The 26,803-nt window shown below is 43.2% G+C and overlaps 1 long non-coding RNA gene and 1 pseudogene across 5 annotated transcripts in view; one reads left to right on the top strand and one right to left on the bottom strand.

Annotated features, from left to right (window-relative positions):
- LOC113877815 overlaps window positions 1–26,803 on the bottom strand; it is a 95,429-nt gene that overhangs the window by 56,762 nt on the left and 11,864 nt on the right. The window lies entirely within an intron of this gene.
- On the top strand, window positions 21,339–22,924 carry LOC113877814 (annotated as a pseudogene). Its single transcript, XR_003506829.1, has one exon. The product of XR_003506829.1 is annotated as an adenylate kinase 4, mitochondrial pseudogene (transcript).

Genomic DNA, 26,803 nt, shown 5'->3' with positions numbered 1-26,803 from the left:
ATTAAGTACCCGCATAAAATTACTGAAACTCTTGTGAAAATGCTGGTATTCTCTGGGATATTTCTACATGGTAGTATAACTGAGTTATAACCATTGACCCAGAACAGGGCTATCAATTTGCAATCTACTTAGATATTTTAAGTGGGCTTCCCAGATGATGCCAGTGGTAAGGAATTCACCCGCAAATTCAGTAGATGCAAGAGACTTGGGTTTGATCCCTGAGTTGAGAAGATCCCCTGGAGTATGAAATGGCGACCTGCTCCAGTGTTCTTGCCTGGAAAATCCCATGGACAGAGGAGCCTGGCGGGGCTACAGTCCATGGGGCTGCAGAGAGTACAACATGACTAAGCAAGTAAGTAGCAGCAGCAGCAAATATTTTAAGTAGTTTTTCTGTAATGATCAGGGAAAGGGTAACAGAGATCTTTTCCTTTCCCTCCATAGAGAGGAGGAATTCTGTGGGTTCCTGAGATTTCAACACTGGGCTAGAACTAGGCCCTCTGAGTGCTAACAATTATCCTACATGCTTCCTAACTTAGCTCAAAAATACCCACACTCTGTGGAACAGGGTCAGGAGCACCATGATCATTTTGAAAAGATAATTTCCTCGGATGAGAAGTGAACCACTTAAGTAGTCATTATGTGCATCCCCTCCTCCCCCTACCCAAAGCCAAAGTGTGATTTGATGTATTTTAGGAACTAAAGTTCAAACTGTGAATTTCCTGTGTAGAAAAAAATAATCTGTCAGAAAGCACTTAGGGAGAGGCAGAGCAGACAGATTAAACAGGTTCGAAGATCTGCCCTTGGTCTCCTTTTCTGTTTTCCTTGACAATGTCATTCAACCTCCAGCTCGAGATGGAGGTCACGCCCTGCCTGTGTCTGGGGCCTCGCTCAGCCTCTGGTCCCTGTGTTCTCCATCACTGGTGGCCTCTGGAAGGTTTGCCTACAGCATCGTGGAAGCAACAGTTCTCAGGGGGAAGGGATCATCTCTATTGAACCCTGCCTCTTCACTTTTTTTCTTGCAATCTCTTTTTCCTCAATGCTACTGCCATCCTGCTGGATATTTGGGCTCGAAGCTGCTAAGTCAGTGGTTCCTAGCCTTTTTTGAAGTCTCAGACACCTTTGAGATTGGACTGAAGTTATGGACATTCTCCTCCAGAAAAAGAAATCTGTGGCTATTCCCACAATTATGAACTCAAAATTTCAGGGGTATTTTAGGCTCAAATTTTCATGAGTTCTTTAGGCTCCCCTATTCAAGCAATCTTTATTTTTCTCTCTTATTTTCTCTCTTATTATAATAACCGCTCAAAAACCTTTAGTGACTCCCAACTGTCAATAAAATAGAATGTGTCCATATTCCCTAACCTGGCACTTAGAACATACCATGATCCAGTTGTAGCCCATCTTTCTAAAATAATATATTAATGTAGGTAATTTCCTGGCAGTCCAGTGGTTGGGACTTGGGGCTTTCACTGTCGGGACCTGGGATTCAATCCTTGGTTGGGGAACTGAGATCCCACAAGCCATATTTTTTGGTATGGCCAAAAAATTAAAAAATAAAATAATGGGTTAATGCAGGTAAACACAGCACACAGTCAGCACTATGGAAGTGTTGGCTGCTATTAATATTGTTATTATTATTATCCTTTGTTTCTGTCCAACTAATCTCTCACTTCTCCCTTCACCTTTGGTGTCTTAGGTTTCATTCTTTCTTTATCTTTTTATTCTCTCCCTACAAACCATTTACTCCCCTTGTGCCTAAGCCCTCCAGCCTTCTCAGATCACAATTCCCTTAACTCATGCCCCCATCCTATAAGAAATTCAATCTCTTCCTCAATATTTCTGAATCAACCCAGGGCTATTTTACCTTCTTCCATGTGAGGCTTATCACCTCCTGCCCCAAAGCCCTTTCCTGCCTTTTTCTCTCCAGGTTCTGGCTGTTCCACAGCTGTGGCCACTCCCCACACCTCATCACCATTGGTTTGCACATAGCCCCTCTTCTTCACGTCCTCACTAACCCCATGTTAATTGCACAGAACCCAGCAGCCAGAGCAATCTTTCTAAAATATCAGTCAGTTCATGTCATGTGTGTAACCAAGAACTCTTTTAACAGCTTCCCATCATACCTAGAAGGAAATCCAGATCCTTCCCTCAGCCAGCAAAGCCAGGCCTCATTTTATACCCATGGGCAGATCTAGGTTTTGTGCAGCTTGAAACTTCTACAGCCGAAACCAACACAATTCTGTAAAGCAATTATCCTTCAATTAAAGAATAAATTTAAAATTAAAAAAAAGAAACATACAATTTATTTGGGTTTGGGGGAGTAGACTCTTTAAGAAAAAATATAAAATCACAAATAAAATATTAAATTGAAAGCACATGATCAATATGTGCACTGATTCACAGTTACTGACAAATATGTATACTATTATGAACCTTATAAAAATTAGTTTCAGCTCTGCTTCATTATCACAAATTAATAAACACTATTGTATATTCTAATTGTTCTTGCTGGATAATAAATAAACAACTTATATTAGATTTATACCATTTTAATCTGAATGTAAATTTCTTTGCTAATCCATTTCATATAATGTATCCAAAAAGTTGGATCTCTTTTCCAAAAAATTAAACTGAAAATGAACAGTTATTTAGCATCTGAATGGAAGCGATAATAAATTTCAAACTAATCAGTGAAAAGGCTTACAAGTATTATAAATATCACTGAGTTCAGAAAAATAACAGAATATAATATTTTATAATTAATTGATTAACACAACTATAATACTTTTTTTTACATTTTGGGACTGCTAATTCTTTGTCCCTTCAAAAGACAACACATTTTAATATCATTTGATATTTCATTTCCTAAAGAGAGGGTAGAAAGATAATTCATTCCTCCTCCAGCATAATTGCTCAAAATTTGTTTTTCAATAATCATTTAGAAGAGCTTCTTTCAGCTTAATATTCATTATTATGTAAATTTTAGGATTGAAGTCAAATTTAGCAGATGAACTGTAAGATTTCAGGGCATTTTATGTTTTCTTTTTAAAAATTACTCTTAAGCTAAGAGTTGGACGTGACTGAGCGACTTCACTTTCACTTTTCACTTTCATGCACTGGAGAAGGAAATGGCAACCCACTCCAGTGTTCTGCCTGGAGGATCCTAGGGACGGGGGAGCCTGGTGGGCTGCCGTCTATGGGGTCACACAGAGTCGGACACGACTGAAGTGACTTAGCAGCAGCAGCAGCATTCTTTGATTTGGGGCTTCCCAGGTGGTACCAGTGGTAAAGAGCTCACCTGCAAATGCAGGAGACATAAGAGATGTAGGTTCAATCCCTGGGTCAGGAAGATAGGAGGGCACGGCAACATACTTCAGTATTCTTGCCTGGAGAATCCCATGAACAGAAGAGCCTGGCAGGCTACAGTCCATAGGGTCGCACAGAGTCAGACACGACTGAAGCAACCTAGCCTGCACTTACATTCTTCAATTTGACAATAACTGTTTAACCTGTTTGTTGCTGAAATCCTTATTTTAATGGTAAATTCTGAGAATTACGTCACTTGCATTGATATCAGTATTTCACACCAACTCAGCAAGAACTGAAAATCTTTGGTTCTTGTTTTCATCAACTGGATTATCAGACAATTTAGGAGTGTATTTATAACTTCTATTCAGGTTTTGTCTCTTCCTCCTAATACACAGTACTTTCTGTAGAATCTCTCCTTTTTGTTGCTTTCTACTTCACTTCTCAGAGTATTTACTATTGAATTATCTTCATATTCTATAATTTTCACTCTGGATTTTTTTTCAGTCTTTTGATAATTAAATGTAAAAGATTTCAAAAGAAGATGCCCTTCATATCCATATCAGAGGTCTGTAACTTCTCTCTAATTTATTGTAATGTTGCAAAATGTCATTCTGTTGACCTCATGGTAAATCAGCCTGGGATTACAGGGTCTGCTCCGCAGCCTCCACCTCATCATGCTCCAGCCACTTGGCCATTTGCTTCTCTGAACAAGCCAACTCTGTTCCTGCCTCGGGTCCTCAGGGCCTTTGCCCCAGCTGAGCTCTCTCTCTTAGAATGCTCTTTCTGCTGATCGTCACATGGAGCTGAGATTTAAACCCAGTCTGGTCTAGGTTTTGGGGTTCTAGGGTTTGGGGGTTTTTCAACTATGTAACCATTATGTCTATTCATGAATAAAGATTTTAAAAGAAAGCAGTCTTATAAATGAATATTTTATTTGATTATTTTACTTTTTCTTGATCTATTTAGAAAGGTTAAAAATACATAAAGCCATAACATGCACAGTTTTCAATGAATTTTACCAGATAATCAACTATGAAATTTGGCGAATGGCCTATCTCCCGATTCTCTATCCTCCCCTAACCAACACCCATTTAAGAATGTGTAGCAATGGCTTAAGTGTTGAGCAGAAATTCCTATCACTTAGTTATTAGAATGGATTCTCTGCTACACTGCCTACTTGGTGGCTCAGTGGTAAAGAACCTGCCTGCTAATGCAGGTGACATGAGAGATGTAGGTTCGATCTCTGGGTCGGGAAGATCCCCTGGAGGAGGGCATGGCAACCCACTCCAGTATTCGTGCCTGCAGAATCCCATGGACAGAGGAGCCTGGTGGGCTACAGTCCATGGAGTCACAAAGAGTCAGACATGACTGTAGTGACTTAGGATGCACTGCCTACCTAGATTCCTTCTTTAATGACTGAGCACTCAATTTCCTACCTGCTGGGAGAGTTGACTAACAGCTCTCAGAAGAATGTCTCTCCAAGAATTGCCCAACTGTCTTGTCCAGGATCGTGCCCCTGTCCCTGGGGGCAGCCACTTCTAATGACTGGCCAATGATGAGTGGTGAGGGCCAGATGAGGGCGGTAGTAAGGGGTGTCTTTATTTAGGTGTTCAGTGAGCAGATTGTGCTAGGGAGGAATGGGCTCCAGGTTCCAAAAGAGCTAAAGATCCCAGAACAGGTCAAACCCTTCTCCCTCCAGTGGTCCCACCAGCAGCGGCAGGCATTCCAGCGCCGTTGCTCAGCCTCCCTTACAAAAGATACTGCGTGCCTGAGTCTGTGGGGGTGACTACCAAGACTGAAAGAGAGGACGAGGACTCACTGACTCCACGGCGCTGGGTGATGTTGGCCGAAGTTGTTTACCTTCACCTCTAACTGGAAAAATTGAAGTTGCGGGCAGAGGTATTTTATGACTCAGGGCTATGTGCCAGGAACGGTACCATTTAGCCATTACGATGCGAAATAGCTGCATTTTACAAGATGTTTTAGGTTTTGTTTTTATGGTGGCTTACCTACTAAAAGCCAGTCACTGTGCGTGCATTATCTCATCTAATCTTCACAACAGCCCTTTGACACCAGGGTCATATTAAATGATTAAAAAACAAAAGTTTAGAAAGACTAAGGAATTGCCTCTAGGGCTCAAAGCTAGTAAAAGCAAACAAAAAAACATTTAGTAATCGGAAGCTAATTATATCAGGAATTCGCTTGCCTACTGCTCTCCCGTGAAGCTATCAGTCACTGCAGTCGTTCAGTCGTGTCCAATTCTTTGCAACCCCACGAATCGCAGCACGCCAGGCCTCCCTGTCCATCACCAACTCCTGGAGTTCACTCAAACTCACGTCCATTGAGTCAGTAATGCCATCCAGCCATCTCAACTTCTGTCGTCCCCTTCTCCTCCTGCCCCCAATCCCTCCCAGCATCAGTCTTTTCCAATGAGTCAACTCTTCACATGAGGTGGCCAAAGTACTGGAGTTTCAGCTTTAGCATCATTCCTTCCAAAGAAATCCCAGGGCTGATCTCCTTCAGAATGGACTGGTTGGATCTCCTTGCAGTCCAAGGGACTCTCAAAAGTCTTCTCCAAGACCACAGTTCAAAAGCATCAATTCTTCAGTGCTCAGCTTTCTTCACAGTCCAACTCTCACATCCATACATGACCACAGGAAAAACCATAGCCTTGATTAGATGGACCTTTGTTGGCAAAGTAATGTCTCTGCTTTTGAATATGCTATCTAGGTTGGTCATAAGTTTCCTTCCAAGGAGTAAGTGTCTTTTAATTTCATGGCTGCAGTCACCATCTGTAGTGATTTTGGAGCCCAAAAAATAAAGTCTGACACTGTTTCCACTGTTTCCCCATCTATTTCCCATGAAGTGATGGGAACAGATGCCATGATCTTCGTTTTCTGAATGTTGAGTTTTAAGCCAACTTTTTCACTCTCCTCTTTCAATTTCATCAAGAGGCTTTTGAGTTCCTCTTCACTTTCTGCCATAAGGGTGGTGTCATCTGCATATCTGAGGTTATTGATATTTCTCCTGGCAATCTTGATTCCAGCTTGTGTTTCTTCCAGCCCAGCATTTCTCATGATGTACTCTGCATATAAGTTAAATAAGCAGGGTGACAGTATACAGCCTTGACGAACTCCTTTTCCTATTTGGAACCAGTCTGTTGTTCCATGTCCAATTCTAACTGTTGCTTCCTGACCTGCATACAAATTTCTCAAGAGGCAGGTTAGGTGGTCTGGTATTCCCATCTCTTGAAGAATTTTCCACAGTTTATTGTGATCCACACAGTCAAAGGCTTCGGCATAGTCAATAAAGCAGAAATAGATGTTTTTCTGGAACTCTCTTGCTTTTTCCATGATGCAGCGGATGTTGGCAATTTGATCTCTGGTTCCTCTGCCTTTTCTAAAACCAGCTTGAACATCTGGAAGTTCACGGTTCACATATTGCTGAAGCCTGGCTTGGAGAATTTTGAGCATTACTTTACTACCGTGTGAGATGAGTGCAATTGTGCGGTAGTTTGAGCATTCTTTGGCATTACCTTTCTTTGGGATTGGAATAAAAACTGACCTTTTCCAGTCCTGTGGCCACTGCTGAGTTTTCCAAATGTGCTTGCATATTGAGTGCAGCACTTTCACAGCATCATCTTTCAGGATTTGAAATAGCTCAACTGGAATTCTATCACCTCCACTAGCTTTGTTTGTAGTGATGCTTTCTAAGGCCCACTTGACTTCACATTCCAGGATGTCTGGCTCTAGGTGAGTGATCACACCATCATGATTATCTGGGTCGTGAAGATCTTTTTTGTACAGTTCTTCTGTGTATTCTTGCCACCTCTTCTTAATATCTTCTGCTTCTGTTAGGTCCATACCATTTCTGTCCTTTATCAAGCCCATCTCTGCATGAAGCCTACCATAATCTTTGTCCAAGGAGCCTGTATGATGAGCTGAAAAAGATCCAGAGACTATCTTCCTATCAGCAGCGACTCGCCTAGTGTTTTGTACATGGAAATGGAATTGAATTAAAAGGTGCTGAGAGATTTCTGTAACACGAGATGTCAACGTGATAGACCACAAACATACTGAAAAAGGCAACACTGACTCGTTTTTCACACCATGGAAAAGAACTGAAGTCCCATCCTAATTTATCAAACCTTTCTGTTTCTGGCAACAAAGCAGAATTCACAAAATCAAGATTCCAAGGTGATGTGTTTTCCTCTGGCGAAAAATACAGATGAGTCAGACGCCGTCATTGCTGTTTGAGACAAATGGTCAGGTGGGCTTCTCAGCCTGCGTGAACATCCTTCTGAGCAGCTCCCATGCTGCGAAGCGGGAGTGGGGAGGTCTCGGCTACCTGCTTTAGCTCCTCACTGTATCCCCAGATGCTGACACAGTTCCTGGCACAGTGGGAGAGCTCAGGGTGAATCTGTACTGAAGGTCAATGCAAAGTCTAAGGGACGTCTCGGCGTACTGGGAGGGGGAAGAAGAATTAACCTTTGTTGAACCTCCATGGAGCACCATGCTTAGTGCTGGGCTTACAAAGCCGGATTGAGGACAGCTACAAAATGTGCAGGGCCCAGTGCAAAATGAAAATGAGGGATGCCTGCACCTTGTTCAAAACTTATTAAGAATTTCAGGATGGTGACAGCAGAGCATTCAACCAAGCATAAGGCCCTTCTGAGTAGGAGGTCTCACGTGACTCAGAAGTTGCCCGCTCCAGAAGCCGGCCTCGGGTGAAATAGAAAGTTGCTATTATCCGGGGACTGTGGGTTCAGGGGACAAGACAAAGGCATACTCAGTGATGATTTGATGCTGCATGTTTGGTGAGGATGGCATGGGATGCTATGAGAGCAAAGACTCATTTAGATCTCACACACGTATTTCAATCTCTCTTTTTTCTTTTAGTCTAAAACATTTTTTGAAAGGTTTTTTTTTTTTTTTTGGCTGTACTGTATCTCTATTGAAGCGTGTGGTCTTCTCTCTATTTGCGGTGTTCGGGCTTCTCAGTGCAGTGGTTGCTCTTGTGGAGCGCAGGCGCACTCGGGCTGCAGTGGTTGTGGCCTGCGATCTCAGTTGCCCCGAGGCGTGTGGGATCTTCCTGGATCGGGGATCGAACCTGTGTCTCTCGTAATGGCAGGAGGATTCTTAACCACTGGACCACCAAGGAAGAAGCCCTAGCCTGAAATATTTTTAAAATATCACCTGCTTGGGAATTCCCTGGCAGTCCAGTGGTTAGAACTCGGTGCTTTCACTGCTGTAGCCCAGGTTGAGTCCCCGGTGGGGGAACTAAGTAAGATCTCACCAACTGCAGAGCATGGCCAAAAAAAATTCACCTGTAAACAGTTCTGTTGTAATATAATTCACGTACCATAAATTCGATTCACCCATTGAAGTACAATTCAGTAGCCTTTGGTATATTGATAGGGATATGCAACCATCACCACAATCAATATTAGAACATTTTCATGACTCCAAAAAGAAACCCCATATCCATTAGCAGTCACTCTCCATTTTCCTCCATCTCTCCCAGCCCTAGGCAACCTAATCTGCTTATTGGTTTTCCTATTCTTAGGAGTAGAATTGCTGGGTTATATGGTAATTCTATTTCTGAATTTTTAAAAAAGCAGCTTTATTGAGATGTAATTAACATGCCATAAAATTTACACTCTTAAAATGTACAATTCAGTGGTTTTTAGTATATTCACAAAGTTGTGCCACCACTAATATCTAATTCTAGAACATTTTTATCACCTCCCCCTCCAAAATCTTATATTCCTTCGCAGTCATTCCCCATCTCCTCCTCCTCCAGACCCTGGCAACCATTCATCTGCTGGCTGACTCTATGGATTTGCCTGTTTGGGAAATTTCACATAAATGGAATCATAGAATATGTGGCTTCTATCTCTAGTTTCTCTCACTTGGTATAGTGTTTTCAAGGTGCATCCATGCTGTGACATGTGGATAATCTGCTTTTTATAGATGAGGAAGCCAAGACTCTGGGAAGCTAAGTCATTTGCTCAAGGCCACATAGGTGACAAATGGCAGAACGGTTGGGGTGGCCAACCATTCCAGTTTGCCCAGGACTGTCCCTATTTTAGCCTTGATTGTCTCATGTCTTGGCAAATCCCTTAGACTTGAGCCACCTAGAACAGCTGGTCACCCTAGAAGGATTCAGCCTAGCTTGCCTGTGATACAACTGAAATGGCTGTAAGGGATAAAGATGTCCAGTATCCTTCAAGTGGAAGGAAACCAGCATCTCCTAAAATAATATAGAAAACTCAGACATTATCTCAATATCACCTAAATCAATCTCTATTCTCCTTTCACTTATTTAAGTCTCTTAAAAAAAGATATTTTCTATTTGGCTGTGGCAGGTCTTAGTTGCATCACAGGGCTCTTCAATCTTTGCTGCAGCATGTTCGGTCTTTCTAGTTTCCTGACCAGGGACAGAAGCTGGGCCCCCTGCACAGGGAGCACAGAGTCTTAACCACTGGACTTCCAGGGAAGTCCTCTCTCTCTCTCTCTTTTTTTTTTTTTTTTTCGAAAAGTTTTAAGTTTCCAATTAAGTTGAAAGAAAGAATAGTTCAATAAACTTCCTAAATTCTTTACATGCATGCATGCTAAGTCGCTTCAGGAGTATTCAACTCTGTCTAACTCTATGGACTGTAGCCCACCAGGCTCCTCTGTCCATGGGATTCTCTAGGCAAGAATACTGGAGTGGGTTGCCACACCCAGCTCCAGGGGAATCTTCCCGACTCAGGGATCGAACCTGCATCTCTTATGTCTCCAGCATTGGTAGGATGGTTCTTTAACACTAGTGCCACCTGGGGAGTCCAAATCCTTTACATAGATTTACCAGTTATTAACAGCTTGCCACAGTTGCCTCTGCACGCAGAAACACACACACACACCATATTTCGTTAAAAAGTAGGATGGAGCTATCATGACACTTTATCCTTAAATATCTCAATATGTATCTCCTAGAAAAAGAACATTTTACCAAATACGATAGTACCCCTACTATCACACATTAAAAAATTAACATTAATTCAATAATGTACTTTAATATTTTATCTATATTCAGATTTCTCCAAAGGTCTTTGAAATTTCTTTTCTAGTCAAATTTTACCCCTTCAATCCAGAATCTAAGCCAAGTTTGCTGTGCATGCTCAGCTGCTAAGTCATGTCAGATTCTTTGTGACCCCATGGACTATAGCCCACCAGACTCCTCTGCCCATGGGATTTCCCATGTAAGAACACTGGAGTGGGTTGCCATGCTCTCTTCCAGAGGATCTTCCTGACCCAGGGATCGAACCCACATCTCCTACGTCTCCTCCTCTTGCATTACAGGTGGATTCTTTACCACTGAGCCAACAGGGAGGCCCTACATATTGCAATTGGTCATTATCTCCTCAGTTTCTCTTAGTCTAGAAAAGTCTCCACCTTTTGGGTTTTCCATGATGTTGAATGTTTTAAAGAATCCTAGCCAGTTGTCTCGCAGGTTTTTCTGAATTCTGGATTTGCCTAATTGCTACCTTACGGTTAGATTCAGGTTAAACATTCCAAAAAGAATTCTTCATAGAGGGTATTGGGTACCTGTTAGCGCACAAGATAAGAAGGCTGTCTATTATCTTGTCATTGGTAATGTCAAGTATTAGCTCTCGGTTAAGATGGTGTTTGACCAATCTTTCCATGGTCAAGATACATTTTCCTTTTGGAATTATTAATTAATCTAGAGGATGCTACTTTGAAATCATATGATTATCTTGTTCCCCAACATTCCTTCACTCAAAGACTTTAGCATTCATTAATGATCCTACCCTGAGCCAACACTGGCAATTGCAACTCTCATTCTATCGTTTATCTATATATTAGCTGATATGCTTGTGAATCATTGTGGACTCACAATTTTCTTTTTACTTTTCTGTTAATGTGTTACAATCTATACCATCGTTTTTTGTTTTTGTGTGTGTGCTGAAATTGTCCAAAATTTGGCAATTTTCTAGCTTTTTTTTTTTTTTGGTGCTGAAATTGTCCAACATTTGGCAATTTTCTAGCTTTTTTTTTCTTTGGTGCTGAAATTGTCCAAAATTTGGCAATTTTCTAGCTTTTTTTTTCTTTGGTGCTGAAATTGTCCAAAATTTGGCAATTTTCTAGCTTTTTTTAAAAGCTAGTGCTTTTAAAAAACAAAATTTGAAAGATCTTTATAATAACCTAATGTATATGTCACAAAATCTGGTAGCTTTAGGGGCCATGAAACTTTAAAATGTTTAGAATATACTCATATATTTTTAACTACTTTTGGGATAGTTTGTTAACATAAAATATTTGCTACCTAACTAGTTCAAAAAGAATCTATCAACTGTATCTTTGATTTTCTTAGAAGCTGTATTGTAGAACATTTTCTTTGAAGTTGATGTTGATGTATTATAAATAGGACTTCCTAGGAAAACCAATGAATTTTGATCTTTACATATTATTTGGGTTTGTATCAAGATTTAGAATGTCCTTAGCCCAACTCTTTAAAGAGGCATAGGAAGAGTTGGAAAACTGATACAACTACATTAGATGCCAGAAATTTCATTTCCTGAGCAGTAGTGATGAAGTGTGAGACTAGAAGCAACCTCTAAATAGCCCCAAATAGATAGGATTGGGTTGGGTTGCAAGAAATAGAAAACCAGGTAATAATGGCTTTGCCTCTCAGGGAAATTTTTTTTTCTTCTCAGGTAATAAGAAACCCAAAGGTGGTAAGTTATGGGCTAGTGAAACTGGGGCTTCCCTGGTGGTCCAGTGTTTAGGACCCCGAGCTTCCATTTCAGGGAAACTAAGGTCCCAAACACTCCTCAGTGCAGCCAAAACAAGAGCAACAACACGTGGTTAGTGCTAGCTGCTCGGTGATATCATGGAACCTTCCTTTTTCTTTACACTCCACCGTTCTGTCTCTTGCTTTTGTCCTCATGGTTTTGAAATGCTGCAGAACAGCTAAGGTATTATGTCTGTGTTCTGGGTTAGGAAGAAAAGAGAAGGGATATGAGGTCAGACTGAATCAGTGCCTGTTAGGAAATATTCTTTGAAGCCCCCAGCAGGTACTTGGATTTATGTCTTGTTGGTCAGAATTGGGACATATGGCCCCTTTCCCAGCAAGAGAGTCTATAGTAGAAGAAAGGAAAGGAGAAAGAGGCTTTAAAGAGCTTCAGTAACCAATACACGGGCTTCCCAGGTGGCGCTAGTGGTTGCCTGCCAATGCAGGAGACATAAGAGACATGGGTTTGATCCCTGGGTTGGGAAGATCCCCTGGAGAAAGGCATGGCAACCCACTATAATATTCTTGCCTAGAGAATCCCATGAACAAAGAAGTAAGACAGGCTACAGTACATAGGGTCACAAACAGTTGGACACAACTGAAGTGACTTAGTACGCACACACGAAAATACCCAGCATCTACAGCCATACAAATAGCTAGGCATCTTTAGTTGACATTTCATAAACATGAAAGAGTCAGACATGACTAAGTGACTAATCACTTTCAAACATACATCAGAAGAAATTAACATGGACATACTGCCTCCTATTCATAAAGCAAAAAAATTTTGAGCATCTTCTATGTACTATTATCTCATTAAGAATAAAAAGATGAAAGTGATATTGCTTCGTTTGTTCTCTTTAGAACACACTTATGAAAGTTCCAAGTAGTAAAGCCTAGGACTCAGGAAACAAACAGGTGTGTTCAGTTTTATGTTGTCTCTTTACAACAGATTCAAATGCCAACAAACAAGCATTTAATCACTCTATTGAGATAACTGGCTCAGTCGATGGTCTCCTGTATAAATAATTCTCTTTGTGAAAAAATTTTCCTACACTAAATTCATATGCAGACAGCCTTGCCAAACTAACTTCAGTAGCTAGAATTATTTCCAATGTTTATAGGAACTTATTTATGTTTACTGGGCTTCCCTGATAGCTCAGTTGGTAAAGAATTGGCCTGCAGCGCAGGAGACCCCAGTTAGACTCCTGCGTTGGGAAGATCCCCTGGAGAAGGGATAGGCTACCCACTCCAGTATTCTTGGGTTTCCCTTGTGGCTCAGCTGGTAAAGAATCTGCCTGCAATGTGGCAGACCTGGGTTCGATACCTGGGTTGGGAAGATCCCCTGGAGAAGGGAAAGGCTACCCACTCCAGTATTCTGGTCTGGAGAATTCCATGGACTCTATAGTCCATGGGGTCGCAAAGAGTTGGACATGACTGAGTGACTTTGGTGGCTCAGACGGTAAAGCGTCTGCCTGCAATGTGGGAGACTTAGGTTCGATCCCTGGGTCAGGAAGATCCCCTGCAGAAAGAAATGGCAACCCATTCCAGTACTCTTGCCTGGAAAATTCCATGGACCGAGGAACCTGGTAGGCTACAGTCCATGGGATTGCAAAGAGTCAGACATGACTTAGCAACTTCACTTTGTTTATGTTTACAGAATAGTTATGATCATTTGTATTCTACTAAATGATAATAGTGGAGAAGGCAATGGCACCCCACTCCAGTAATCTTGCCTGGAAAATCCCACGGATGGAGGAGCCTGGTGGGCTGCAGTCCATGGGGTCGCGAGTTTGAGTGAACTCCGGGAGTTGGTGATGGACAGGGAGGCCTGGTGTGCTTCAATTCATGGGGTCGCAAAGAGTCGGACACGACTGAGCAACTGAACTGTACTGAACTGAACTGAAGGCTGCTTTGCAACTGTAACTGGAAGAGTTGAACAATTTTGTGGGAGACCATACAGCCCTCAAAGTCTAAAATATTTATTCTCTGGCCCCTAATAGAAAAAGCTTTATCATTACTTAGCACATATTAAGTGCTCAACAAATGCTTCTTGATTTATTGAATGAATACATTCAAGACTTTGCAGCTGGATCTGAAAAACTAACAGATGAACAAAGTCTAAAAGCAAAGCATTTTATACTTCCCCAGTTTATCTGGTATTTGCCTGTTTGATGGTAGTTTGCTATTGTTGACAAAAGACCACAAGCCTTGCCAGGATCATGTTGGTGCTTTGAGATTCCAGAATGCAAATTTCTCTGGGTCCAGCTTTTCAAAGGGTTGGTCTTTGGGCTAAATATGTCTCACCAACATGTTTTATTTGGCCCACACAATGCTGCTGTTTGTTTTCAAAGCGACATTAGCTGCCAACATTTAAAATAAGGGGACTTCACATAATAATTCAAAGTTCCAGCTTCTCTTTAAAATTTGAAAGATCAGGCAATACAGGTACACATTTTGGTTAGGGCCATAACCACTTGTGGCTGAGTAGCTGTTCCCTTCTTGGATGGGGTAAGTGCCCTCCAATTACCACAATCCCCACTGCTCCTTATAGCCTAACCCTGGGCTGCCCTCATCCAGGTAATTTATCTACCTGGCCCTTCTGCAACACTTGTATCTAGGATCCTTACTCCAGAGGCCTATCATTTGCTACAAAGTTCCCTGAATTACAACACTAGCTATACATTTACTTGGTTTTCCTGGCTTGAAAACAGATTGGTACATCTGAAGACAAAACAGGGAAGAACAGCAATGCTCTTAAGACCATTACCTTCATTCCAACTAGAAGGCTGCCTCATTCTCCCACCCCGCCCCCTTTCCTTTTTCAAACCAGCCTGAAGACTCAACCTGCTTTCCGTTCAGCTCTTGGGCTCCATCCACCCCCTCCATCTCCTGCAGTTGTTTACCTCAAACCCGGGAGTGCAGTCTCCCCAGTTCCCTGCTTCCTGTCTGCCCTGGAAAACAAACACCTTGGCCCTTTTTTGTTTTTAGAGTTTAACTGCTAATCACTACAGGGAAACAGACAGGAAATAACATAAGGAGGAAATTACAAAGCTTAAAAAGCGCTTACAGTTCTAACAGTCATAGTCCTTCTGGAAGTACTCTATTTTTACTCTCTCTTGTTGCATTCTCATAGATGAAGGATTGTAAGGGCCTAAAGTGATACTGAAAGTGAAGTCGCTCAGTTGTGTCCAACTCTTTGCGACCCCATGGACTGTAGCCTACCAGGTTCCATCATCCATGGAATTCTCCAGGCAAGAATACTGGAGTGGGTTGCCATTTCCTTCTCTGGGAGATCTTCCCGACCCAGGGATTGAACCCGGGCCCCACATGGTAGGCATTGTAGGCAGAGGCCTAAAGACTACAGTAAACAAATGGTTTACTTTCCTGATGCTTGAAGGCAGGAGGAGAAGGGGACGACAGAAGATGAGATGGCTGGATGGCATCACCGACTTGATGGACGTGAGTTTGAGTAGGCTCATGAAGGACAGGGAGGCCTGGTGTGCTGCAGTCCATGGGGTCGCAAAGAGTCAGACATGCCTGAGCAACTGAACTGAACTGAACTGAAACAAACGGTGCTGAAGTATCACCTTGATAGCAGAGGAACCGTTAGGTGGCAGCACAGGGCATATCTTTTCCAGTCTTCCCACAACAGGCTGGCAGATGTGAGGCACCCAGTTGTCTAGGATGGGACAACTGAGCACCATATCAGGGCAAGCCTTTGGGCTGAGATCAGGCAGAGGTTAAGAGCCAAGAGGCGCCCAGGCATGCTGTGCCCTCAAGGAGCCAGGTGTGGAATTCTTGTCTCCTGTGCCTTCCCCTGATACGTTGATTAGAATCACACACTTTAAGGAATGATAAGATTCTTCCTGGCTTCCCAGGCGGTGCTAGTGGTAAAGAACCTGCCTGCCAATGGAGAAGACGTAAGAGACATGGGTTTGATCCCTGGGTCGGGAAGATCCCCTGGAGGAGGGCACAGCAACCCACTCTAGGATTTGTGCCTGGAGAATCCCATGGACAGAGGAGCCTGGCAGGCTGCAGTCCATGGGGTCACAAAGAGTCGGACACGGAGGCAACTTGGCATCAGCAAGAATCTTCCAGACCAACATCTTGATTTTATGACAAGTAAATCGAGGTCTCAAGAGATTTGACTTGTCCTAGCTGTCTGCAGTTTCAGTGGTGTCAGCTTATCTTTCTGATCTGTCCCTCTGGTTTAAAAGCATTTATTGAGGTCTACTTAGAAATAAAGACTGATTTTACTCATTTCAAAGGTGAAATGAAAAGGGGCATTTTGCCTCTAACAGAGCAAGACTTTATATAGGAAACAGAGACTTACTGGATACAGGTAAACACAAGTGAGCTTTGTTTCTGCTGCTGCTTACCTAAGCCATCGGGGAGAAAAGTGAGGGCCCCTATTCCAGAAGGGGAGTTGCAGCTCTCAGCCCTCTGGGCGGGCTGGTATGTGCTCCCTTCCGTGGGACCAGATAGTGTAACTGTGACTCTTATCAAGAGTGGCCTAGGGAGACTTCCCTGCCAGTCCAGTGGTTAACACTTCACCTTCCAATCCAGGGGCTGTGGGTTAGTTTCCTGATGGGGTAGCTAAGATCCCACATGCCAAAAAACCAAGACATTAAACAGAAACAATGTTGTAACAAATCTAATAAAGACTTTAAAACATGATCCACATTAAAAAAAAAAAAAAAAAAGTGGCCTAGGGACTTCCCTGGTGGTCCAGTGGCTAAGATGCCACACTCCCAGGGAAGGGGGCCCAGGTTCAATTCCTGGTCAGGGAACTAGATCCCGCAAGCCACAACTAAGAGTTTGCATTGGGCAACCGAACAGCCGCTGTGCTGCAATAAGACCTAGCACAGCCAAACTAACTAAATACTTTTTTTAAAGGGATTTTGCTTAAATGAAAAAAAGAGTGGCCTAGCATGGCAGGGCTGGGCCATGCACACCCAGTGCTCGCCCATGCTCTCAAATTACTTCAGTAAGACTACCCATATTCCTAGAATTTAAACACAAATCCAAACTGCACTGTAATAAAAGCATGTCCTCAGGCTCTAAATGGTTTAGAGAGCAGCCTAGTGATCAAAGGATAAGGCCTTATTGGGAAGTAACTTTTGCTTGAAAGGGTCAGGCCTCAGTACAGGAATTTTCCCAGAACTACACCTAATAGAAAGTTGAACTTGTTTACTTTGAAACACCGTACTGGGTGTTATAGGGCCTTGCCACTCAAACTGTGGTCTTCCAACCAGAAGCAACACCTGGAAAAATGTTTGAGAATAGAGAATATTGGGTCCAATCCATCCCTGCTGAATTAGCCTCTCCATTTTTAGCGAGATCCCTTATTGATTCTCCTGAATATTCAAGGGTGAAAAATGCAGCTTTAGGGCACTTTTTAGAAGAAAGATCCAAAACCACCAACACCTCCCTCTACTCTAATAGTCCCTACCTCAAGGAGCTTATAGATGGGTTTAAGAGTTCAAACCACACATGTGAAAAATGTCATGAAAATAACCATTTACAAATGTGTTATTAACACCATAGGGACTGCCCTAAGACATACATTTTGAGAGGGTGCAAGACAATGATTATCTTCCCAGCTGGGTCAGTGGTAGATAATCCGCCCGCAATGTACAAAACTCGGGTTTGATCCCTGCGTCAGGAGGATCTCCTGGAGAAGGAAATAGCAACCCACTCCAGTATTCTTGCTTATGAAATCTCATGGACAGAGGAGCTTGGCAGGCTACAGTCCATGGAGTCATAGAGTCAGACACGACTTAACGACTAAACAACAAAAAGAATGATTACAGGTGAGAGCAGTCACCCTGGGCAGTCTTCCCCAGAGTGGTAAAATTTGGATAAGTATATATGAATGGAAAGGGACAGGGAAAGACCTTCTAGAGGACAGGTCAGGGGCAGATTATAAATTCTAGGCAGTGGCCTCCAGACACTTTATTATCTTATGCAGGTCTCCTGACTCACTGGATCCTTCCAGCCTGCCACGTGTTGCTGTGGCTGCACACACAGCTAATCTTATCTCATGTTACAAATTTTGGTTTAATCAACAGTTTTCATGGGAATTCTTCAAGGGTTCTCACCAACAGGCAAACATTTTTTTCCTTCAGATTCAAAAGGCAACAGGTCCTCACCCCTTTCTTGGATAGTTGGCTGTGATTTCTAACTCTTCTTTTATAATCAGGTAAAAGGAAATTCCTTACATGTACACTCTCCCAAATTGCTGGAGCCTTTAATGTGGTGCAAATCTTCCCTGTAAAGCTCTTAATCAGATCTCATAAACGATTAGCACAGTGTGTTTACAATTTCTCGATGAAGTTAATCATCCTCGAAAGCCAGGAATTAACAGGAAAATGGGAAACGTAGTGGTTTCCCTGTCTTAACATCTAGATTTACTTTGCAAAGCAAAAGTGATAGCACCGAAGATGAAATCCAGAGTTTCAGTGTTTATTTTCCGAATGAGCTGGTATGACTGTAACCCTCTTCTTGTCACACATAGTGTATCCAGTAAACCAGAATTGTTCCCAGAATTAAACAACTCTTTGTGACCCCATGGAGTATACAGTCCATGGAATTCTCCAGGCCAGAATACTGGAGTGGGTAGCCTTTCCCTTCTCCAGGGGATCTTCCCAATCCAGGGATCAAAGCCAGCTCTCCTGCCTTGCAGGCGAATTCTTTACCAGCTGAGCCACAAGGGAAGCCCAAGAATTAAACAGTGGGGATGAGGTGGAGGGTATGAGAGTGCCTCCACTAGATGCCTGTAGGAAACCATGTAAGAAGCCCTCTCTCCCACCCTTATCTCCAACTTCCTGAAGAGGCACAAGTAAACTGGTAGACTCCAGAAGAGAAATATGATCAGTAGGAGGAGATAGTGTTGTCATTGTTTAGTCGCTAAGTCGTGTCTGACTTTTGTGCAGCCCCATGGACTGTATGTAGCCCGTCAGGCTCCTCTGTCCATGGGATTTCCCAGGCAAGAATAGTGGAGTGGGTTTACCATTTCTTTCTCCCAACCCAGGGATCGAATACGAGTCTCCTGCATTGGCAGGCAGATTCTTTACCACTGAACCACCAGGGAAGCTTATAAGCTTTAAATAATTCTTTAGATAATTAAATAATTCTTTAAACCCTTTAAATAATTCATTGCTACTGCTGCTGCTAAGTCGCTTCAGTCGTGTCCGACTCTGTGCGACCCCATAGACGGCAGCCCACCAGGCTCCCCCATCCCTGGGATTCTCCAGGCAAGAACACTGGAGTGGGTTGCCATTTCCTTCTCCAATGCATGAAAGTGAAAAGTGAAAGTGACGTCGCTCAGTCATGTCCGACTCCTAGTGACCCCACGGACTGCAGCCCACCAGGCCCCTCCGTCCATGGGATTTTCCAGGCAAGAGTACTGGAGTGGGGTGCCATTGCCTTTAGACCCTTTAAATAATTCTTTAGAATAGTTCCACCATAAGCTCAAGGGCCCTTCGCCTTGTCTGAGCCCCGTTAGAGGCCCCTGAAATCAGGATGGAGCTGAGTCTGTCGGGTGGGTGTCTGCCTCTTGGCCTCAGGGCTGCAGACTCAGGGCTGACTGAGCCTATCAGTCATCTCTGTCAGAGCCTATCACCAAGGCGCTTGTCACCAGCTGCCCAGCACACGGGGGAAAAAACACTTCCTATACTCACAGAGATAATTTGGGTTGATAGGAATAGCATCAGGGAAGAGAATGGCGTCACCAAATCAATACTTGAGCTTTGCGAATTAATATCTTTCTTGGCTCTGGCTCTCTGTTTATATCCAGGAGGCCATTGCTCCCAGACAGAGATGCTAAATGGAACAGACGTTTCGCTCCAAACAACAGCAAATTCCCTTTCCTTAACGAGGAGTTGACTTGAGGCTTAACATATTAAAGAAAATTCACTTAGTACATCCACTAGCTGTGAATGTTATCATTTTCCTTGTGGCACACTACTAGGAAATAGTGTGGATAAGCTGGGAAAATAAGGAGCTGCATGCCTGGCATGAATGCTGGTCATAAGAACGAATCTTTCTACTCCCATGTTCGTAGTAACACTACTCACCATAGCCAAAACATGGGAGAAACCCACATGTTCACCGATGGATAAATGGGAAACAAAATACAATATATACACAGAATGGAATATTACTTAGCCTTCAAAAGGGAGGGAATTCTTTTTTATAATTTTTTAAAATTCATTTATTTGGCTGCATCGGGTCTTAGTTGCAGAGGTCTTAGAGAGCAAGCAGCTCTCTAGTTACAGACTTAAGTTGCCCCACGGCATGTGGGATCTTAGTTCCCTGACCAGGGATCACACCCACAACCACTGTATTGGAAGGTGGATTCTTAGCCAGGGAAGTTCCCAAAATGAAGGAAATTCTGATACAAGCTACAGCATGGATGAACCTTGATGACATTATGCTAAGCGGCAGGGGGGCGGAGCCAATCACAAAAGCAAAATACTGGATGATTCCACTCATAGGAATCTAATTTCCTGGCCTCAGCACTTACCTAAGCCTTAGTCCATCTCTAGGCTCAATTCTAGACAGGTGTTTCTAACAGCCCATGGGACTTCCCCATCTAAGGTCATGTGCGTATCTTGAAGGCAGTATGTCTTATCTTTCCTCTCAAACCTGTTCTTCTATTACCTACTGTAGTTAGTGGAACCCTCATTTCCCTAGTGGCCCTGGCAATGGGAGTTACTGTTTAGTGGATACAGAGTTTCAGTTTGGAAAGATGAAAATGTTCTAGAGATAGATGAGTGTGATGGTTGTACAACAATGTGAATGGACTTATTGCTACTGAATTGTACACTTCCAAATTGTTAAAATGATAAATGTATATTATGTATATTTTGTCCCAATGGCACAAAAACAATGAACCTTTCACCCATCAGCCAGAGAGCGAGCCCTCCATCTCAAGGGATCTCAACCTCACTGGCTCTAAGGAGATTTCTTGGAAATGTTTGAAGTGAAGTGAAGGGAAGTTGCTCAGTCATGTCCCACTCTTTGCGACCCCATGGACTGTAGCCTACCAGGCTCCTCCCTCCACGGGATTCTCCAGGAAATGTTTAGTAAAGTACAAACAGTTTAACCCTTGACTGAGTTTACTTTTGGACATAAATCAGACTCATAGGGGCTGATAAATGGATTACATATCAATTAGCCATGCAAAAAAACTTAAGATTGCAACATGGTAACAGGCTTTACCAGTTAAGCAGTTTTCCTATCTTTTAAATCAGGGCTTTTCAAACTTGCATGTACATGGGAATCACCAAGGCATCTGGTTAATAATGCAGATTCTGAGTCAGGTTTGAGGTGGAGCTTGAGATTCTATTTGTCTAACCAGCTCCCAGGAGATGCTGATTCTTTTAGGCCAGGAGTCTCATTTAAGCAGCAAGAGTGTAGACCTCTCTTCAGTGAAGATTCCTGTCCACACCTTGGAGGTAACAGTCTCTCTGATAAGAATTATTTCTGGAATCTTGTCAGTCTTTTGCCAACAAAGGCTCAGGCATCTCCAACTCCTTTCCTCTAGCCTGAGCATGAACAATATATCGTGCCCTTATCCTTTAGGTACAGCCAGATCAGCCGCGATGTCCAAAAGCAGGCTTGTGGGGAGGACTGAAGGAAGGAAGAAGGATGGAAGGACGGGAGGGAGGGAGCAAGGGAGAGAGGAGGAAAGGAGGAGAGCAGAGAGGAAGGGGGTGAGGACAGAAAGGGAAGAAAAAGCCCCTGCAGGGGCGGCGGCGAATCTCCGCGCGAGCCCAGGGTGTCAGAGGCAGGGGCAGAAGAAACAAAGTTCCCAGGGCTTCTCCGAGGCCGCTGTCCCGGTTGTCAGTTCGGCCTCCCCCTCCTCTCTGAGGCAATGGCTTCCAAACTCCTGCGTGCGGTCATCCTTGGGCCGCCGGGCTCGGGCAAGGGCACCGTGTGCCAGAGGATAGCCCAGAACTTTAGCCTTCAGCATCTCTCCAGCGGCCACTTCTTGCGGGAGAACATCAAGGCCAACACGGAAGTTGGTGATATGGCAAAGCAATACATAGAGAAAGGCCTTTTGGTTCCCGATCATGTGATCACACGCCTCATGATGTTGGAGTTGGAGAACAGGCGCGGCGAGCACTGGCTACTTGATGGTTTTCCTCGAGCATTAGTTCGGACTGAAGCCTTGGACAGACTATGTGACCTGGATCTAGTGATCACTTTGAACATTCCATTCGAAACGCTCAAGGATCGTCTCAGCCGACGTTGGATTCACCCTCCCAGTGGAAGGGTATATAACCTGGACTTCAACCCACCTCATGTACATGGCATGGATGACGTCACTGGTGAGCCACTGGTCCAGCAGGAGGATGACAAAGCAGAAGCAGTTGCTGCCAGGCTAAGGCGGTACAAGGATGTGGCAAGACCCGTCATCGAGCTGTACAAGAGCCGAGGAGTGCTCCACCAGTTTTCAGGAACCGAGACTAACAAAATCTGGCCCTATGTTTACACGCTTTTCTCGAACAAGATCACACCTGTTCAGTCCAAAGAAGCCTACTGAGCCTGCGCAGTGGAAGAACCAGGAAGATATGGTCATTTGTTCAACTGTATGTGTAGTGTTGGTGCCATGCCCCAGTTAGCAGCTAGCTGAGATAGCTTGCAGTGTCTTTTCTAGTTTAAATGGTGAACAGACATGAAAACTAATGAATAGAATGAGTTAATGACGAGGCTCTTCTCTGCCTTTCTAAAAGAGGGGCCACCTACACGTGTTTAAGATGTCCCTGCACATGTCTCAAGTTCTTTATAATAAAGGAAGCAACACAGGCTGGAAAAAAAAAAAAGAAAGGGAAGAAAAATGTCAAAAGCAGAAGACTTGCTTTAAAGTCCTCTATAAGGAAAAAAAAAAAAAAAGTCCTCTATAAAAATCCTTCGGTGGCTCTGTTGCTTTCAAGCTAAAAGTTCAGATTTCTTATAAAGGCTTCTAGTGGCCTGATGAAATCCTTGTCTACCTCTCCCAGCTCATCCCTTAACATTGCCTCCATCTAGTCTATGTCCAACCATCATGAATTCTGTTCTTCCTTGCCTTTATTTCCCTCAGGTGGTAAAGAATCTGCCTGCAATGCAGGAGACCCCGGTTCAATCCCTGGTTGGGAAGATCCCCTGGATAAGGGAAAGGCTACCCACTCCAGTATTTTGGCCTGGAGAGTTCCATAGACTGTATAGTCCATGGGGGTCACAAAGAGTCCGCCACGACTGAGCGACTCTCACTTTCACTTGCCTTTACAGTTGATCTCCCCGTGATCTGGAACCTTACCCTCTCCTTACATCACCTAGCCCAGGTGTGATCTCTTCTGAAACGATTTCTCTAACCATGTCGCCACTCTCATTTCGCACCCTCTGAGTGAGGTAGTCCTTCTCTGTCTTCATTGCATACAGTGCTATCAGAGCACTTCACAGTCTATTTGAATTGTATTCCCTTCTCTACATCCTCCTACCCCCAGCTCCACTGGACCATGAGCTCTTTGAGGGATGGGAAGATGTCTTTTGTCCCTAACACGGTGTCTACAGCATACAAAGTACTCAAACAGAGTTTGTTGAAAGAATGAGCAAATGCAGAACTGTGACATTGTGTGACACTTGATGAAGACGTTGCTTAGTTCCTCAAACACCACGAAGCTGCCCTCAGAATGACTTTGCTGAGGGTCAAATACATTGACACCAATTTCTGTGTTCCAGCAACTGCTACCGAACTCCCCTCTTCTGATAAATTATACTTCCACAGCTTCTTCATTTGGAGAAGGCAATGGCACCCCACTCCAGTACTCTTGCCTGGAAAATCCCATGGACGGAGGAGCCTGGAAGGCTGCAGTCCAGGGGGTTGCTGAGGGTCGGACACGACTGAGCGACTTCACTTTCACTTTTCACTTTTATGCATTGGAGAAGGAAGTGGCAACCCACTCCAGTGTTCTTGCCTGGAGAATCCCGGGGACGGGTGAGCCTGGTGGGCTGCCGTCTATGGGGTCGCACAGAGTCGGACACGACTGAGGCGACTTAGCAGCAGCAGCTTCTTCATTTGATAGTATTAACCCTGTATCTTTTCTGCAAGACCAAATGCCAAGATATACTTCACAAGGGGATAATAATACTTTTAATGGAATTTGGGGGAAGGCTAGAATCTCTTTGAATATTAGTATGGTAGTTGAACTCTTTTTTAAATTGAAATACAGTCGATTTGCAATCACACAATTGCACTCATCTCACACGCTAGTAAAGTAATGCTCAAAATTCTCCAGGCCAGGCTTCACCAATCGGGAACCGTGAACTTCCAGTTGTTCAAGCTGGTTTTAGAAAAGGCAGAGGAACCAGAGATCAAATTGCTAACATCCGATGGATCATTGAAAAAGCAAGAGAGTTCCAGAAAAACATCTATTTCTGGATTATTGACTATGCCAAAGCCTTTGACTGTGTGGATCACAATAAACTGTGGAAAATTCTGAAAGAGATGGGAATACCAGACCACCTAACCTGCCTCTTGAGAAATCTATATACAGGTTAGGAAGCAACTGTTAGAACTGGACGTGGAACAACAGACTGGTTCCAAATAGGAAAAGGAGTACGTCAAGGCTGTATATTGTCACCCTGCTTATTTAACTTATATGCAGAGTACATCATGAGAAATGCTGGGCTGGAGGAAGCACAAGCTGGAATCAAGATTGCTGGGAGAAATATCAATAACCTCAGATATGCAGATGACACCACCCTTATGGCAGAAAGTAAAGAAGAACTAAAGAGCCTCTTGATGAAAGTGAAAGAGGAGAGTGAAAAAGTTGGCTTAAAGCTCAACATTCAGAAGACTAAGATCATGGCATACAGTCCCATCACTTCATGGCAAATGGATAGGGAAACAGTGGCTGACTTTATTTTTCTGGGCTCCAAAATCACTGCAGATGGTGACTGCAGCCATGAAATTAAAAAGACACTTGCTCCTTGGAAGAAAAGCTATGACCAACCTAGACAGCATATTAAAAAGCAGAGAGACATTACTTTGCTAACAAAGGTCCATCTAGTCAAGGCTATGGTTTTTCCAGTGGTCATGTATGGATGTGAGAGTTGGACTATAAAGAAAGCTGAGCGCCAAAGAATTGATGCTTTTGAACTGTGGTGTTGGAGAAGACTCTTGAGAGTCCCTTGGACTGCAAGGAGATCCAACCAGCCCATCCTAAAGGAAATCAGTCCTGAATATTCATTGGAAGGACTGATGCTGAAGCTGAAACTCCAATATTTTGGCTACTTGATGAGAAGAGCTGACTCATTTGAAAAGACCCTGATGCTGGGAAAAATTGAGGGCAGGAGGAGAAGGGGACGACAGAGGATGAGATGGTTGGATGGTATCACTGACTCAATGGACATGGGTTTGGGCGGACTCTGGGAGTTGGTGATGGACAGGGAGGCCTGGCGTGCTGCAGTTCATGGGGTCACAAAGAGTCGGACATGACTGAGCAACTGAACTGAACTGATTTACCATATTATATTAGTTTCAGGTGTACAAAACAGTGATTCAACATTTTTATAGATTACACTCCATTTAAAGTTATTACAAAATAAGGGCTCTGTTTCCCTGTGCTGTACAATATATCCTTGTTGCTTATTTATTTTATACATAGTAGTTTGTCAGCTATACTCTTTTATTGCCCATTTGATCCTAAAATAAGTCTTCAAAATTACAGTGACTTCAAACTTGAGGTCTCTGGGCATCTAGCTATTACTAGCAATTTCCAAACTGTCATGTCTTTGTATGTTTCTGTAGATTTTTACATAGATACTGCTTGCTTTATGCAAAGTACTATGTTAAGGGTTTGGGGGACTATCAAGCTACTAATGTCAAAAACTTTGCTGGCCAGTGGTCTGATCTGTGCCGTCTAATTCCATAGCCTCAGCACCTATCTAAATCTTAATCCATCTCTAGGCTCAACTCTGGACAGATATTTCTTTTTTTTTTTTTGGACAGATATTTCTAACAGCGCATGGGGCTTGCCCATCTGAATGTCACGTGGGCATCTTAAAGGCAGTATGTCATTTTTCTTCCCAACCTGTTCTTCTTCTTTTACCTACTGTACTTAATGGAACCCTCATTTCCTCAGCTGTCCTGGCTACTGACTCTTAACTTCTTAAGTCATCCTTAACTTCTTCCTTTCCCACATCATCTCCCGCCAGTCAGTCATTAGGTCTTATTGGTTGCATCAATCTCTCACGTCTTCCCTGAGCCCATTCTGTTCCCTTTGTTTCAGCTATCAAGGCCTTGTCACTTCTCACCTCCCTGTTGATTTACCGCCTGTTGATTTAGGTGTTGAAATACCTCCCTGTTGATTTCTTTGCCTCCAATCCCTCCCCACAATAACTCTTCCTTCAGACAGCTGACAGAACGTCTTTTTAAAGCCCAAACCTAATATTGTCCTTCTTTTACGTAAAGCCCTTCAACAAATTCCTTTTATCTGTAAAAATAAAGTCCAATGCCCACAGTAAGATCTATGTATGAAGCTCTGGTGACTTATCTCTTACCCTCACCTACCTTTTAAACCTCCTCTCCTGACACTCTCCCTACATACTTCAAGATCTTTCCATACCAAACTATTTACCATTTCCTCACACACCATGCTGGCTCCTCCCTTAACAGATTTTTCAGATAATCTGCAATTTCAGCCTA

Source organism: Bos indicus x Bos taurus, chromosome 19, assembly GCF_003369695.1.
Source record: "Bos indicus x Bos taurus breed Angus x Brahman F1 hybrid chromosome 19, Bos_hybrid_MaternalHap_v2.0, whole genome shotgun sequence".
Taxonomy (NCBI): domain Eukaryota; kingdom Metazoa; phylum Chordata; class Mammalia; order Artiodactyla; family Bovidae; genus Bos; species Bos indicus x Bos taurus.
Note: the sequence above shows the minus strand (reverse complement) of the source record. Positions and strands in the feature narration are given on the sequence as shown.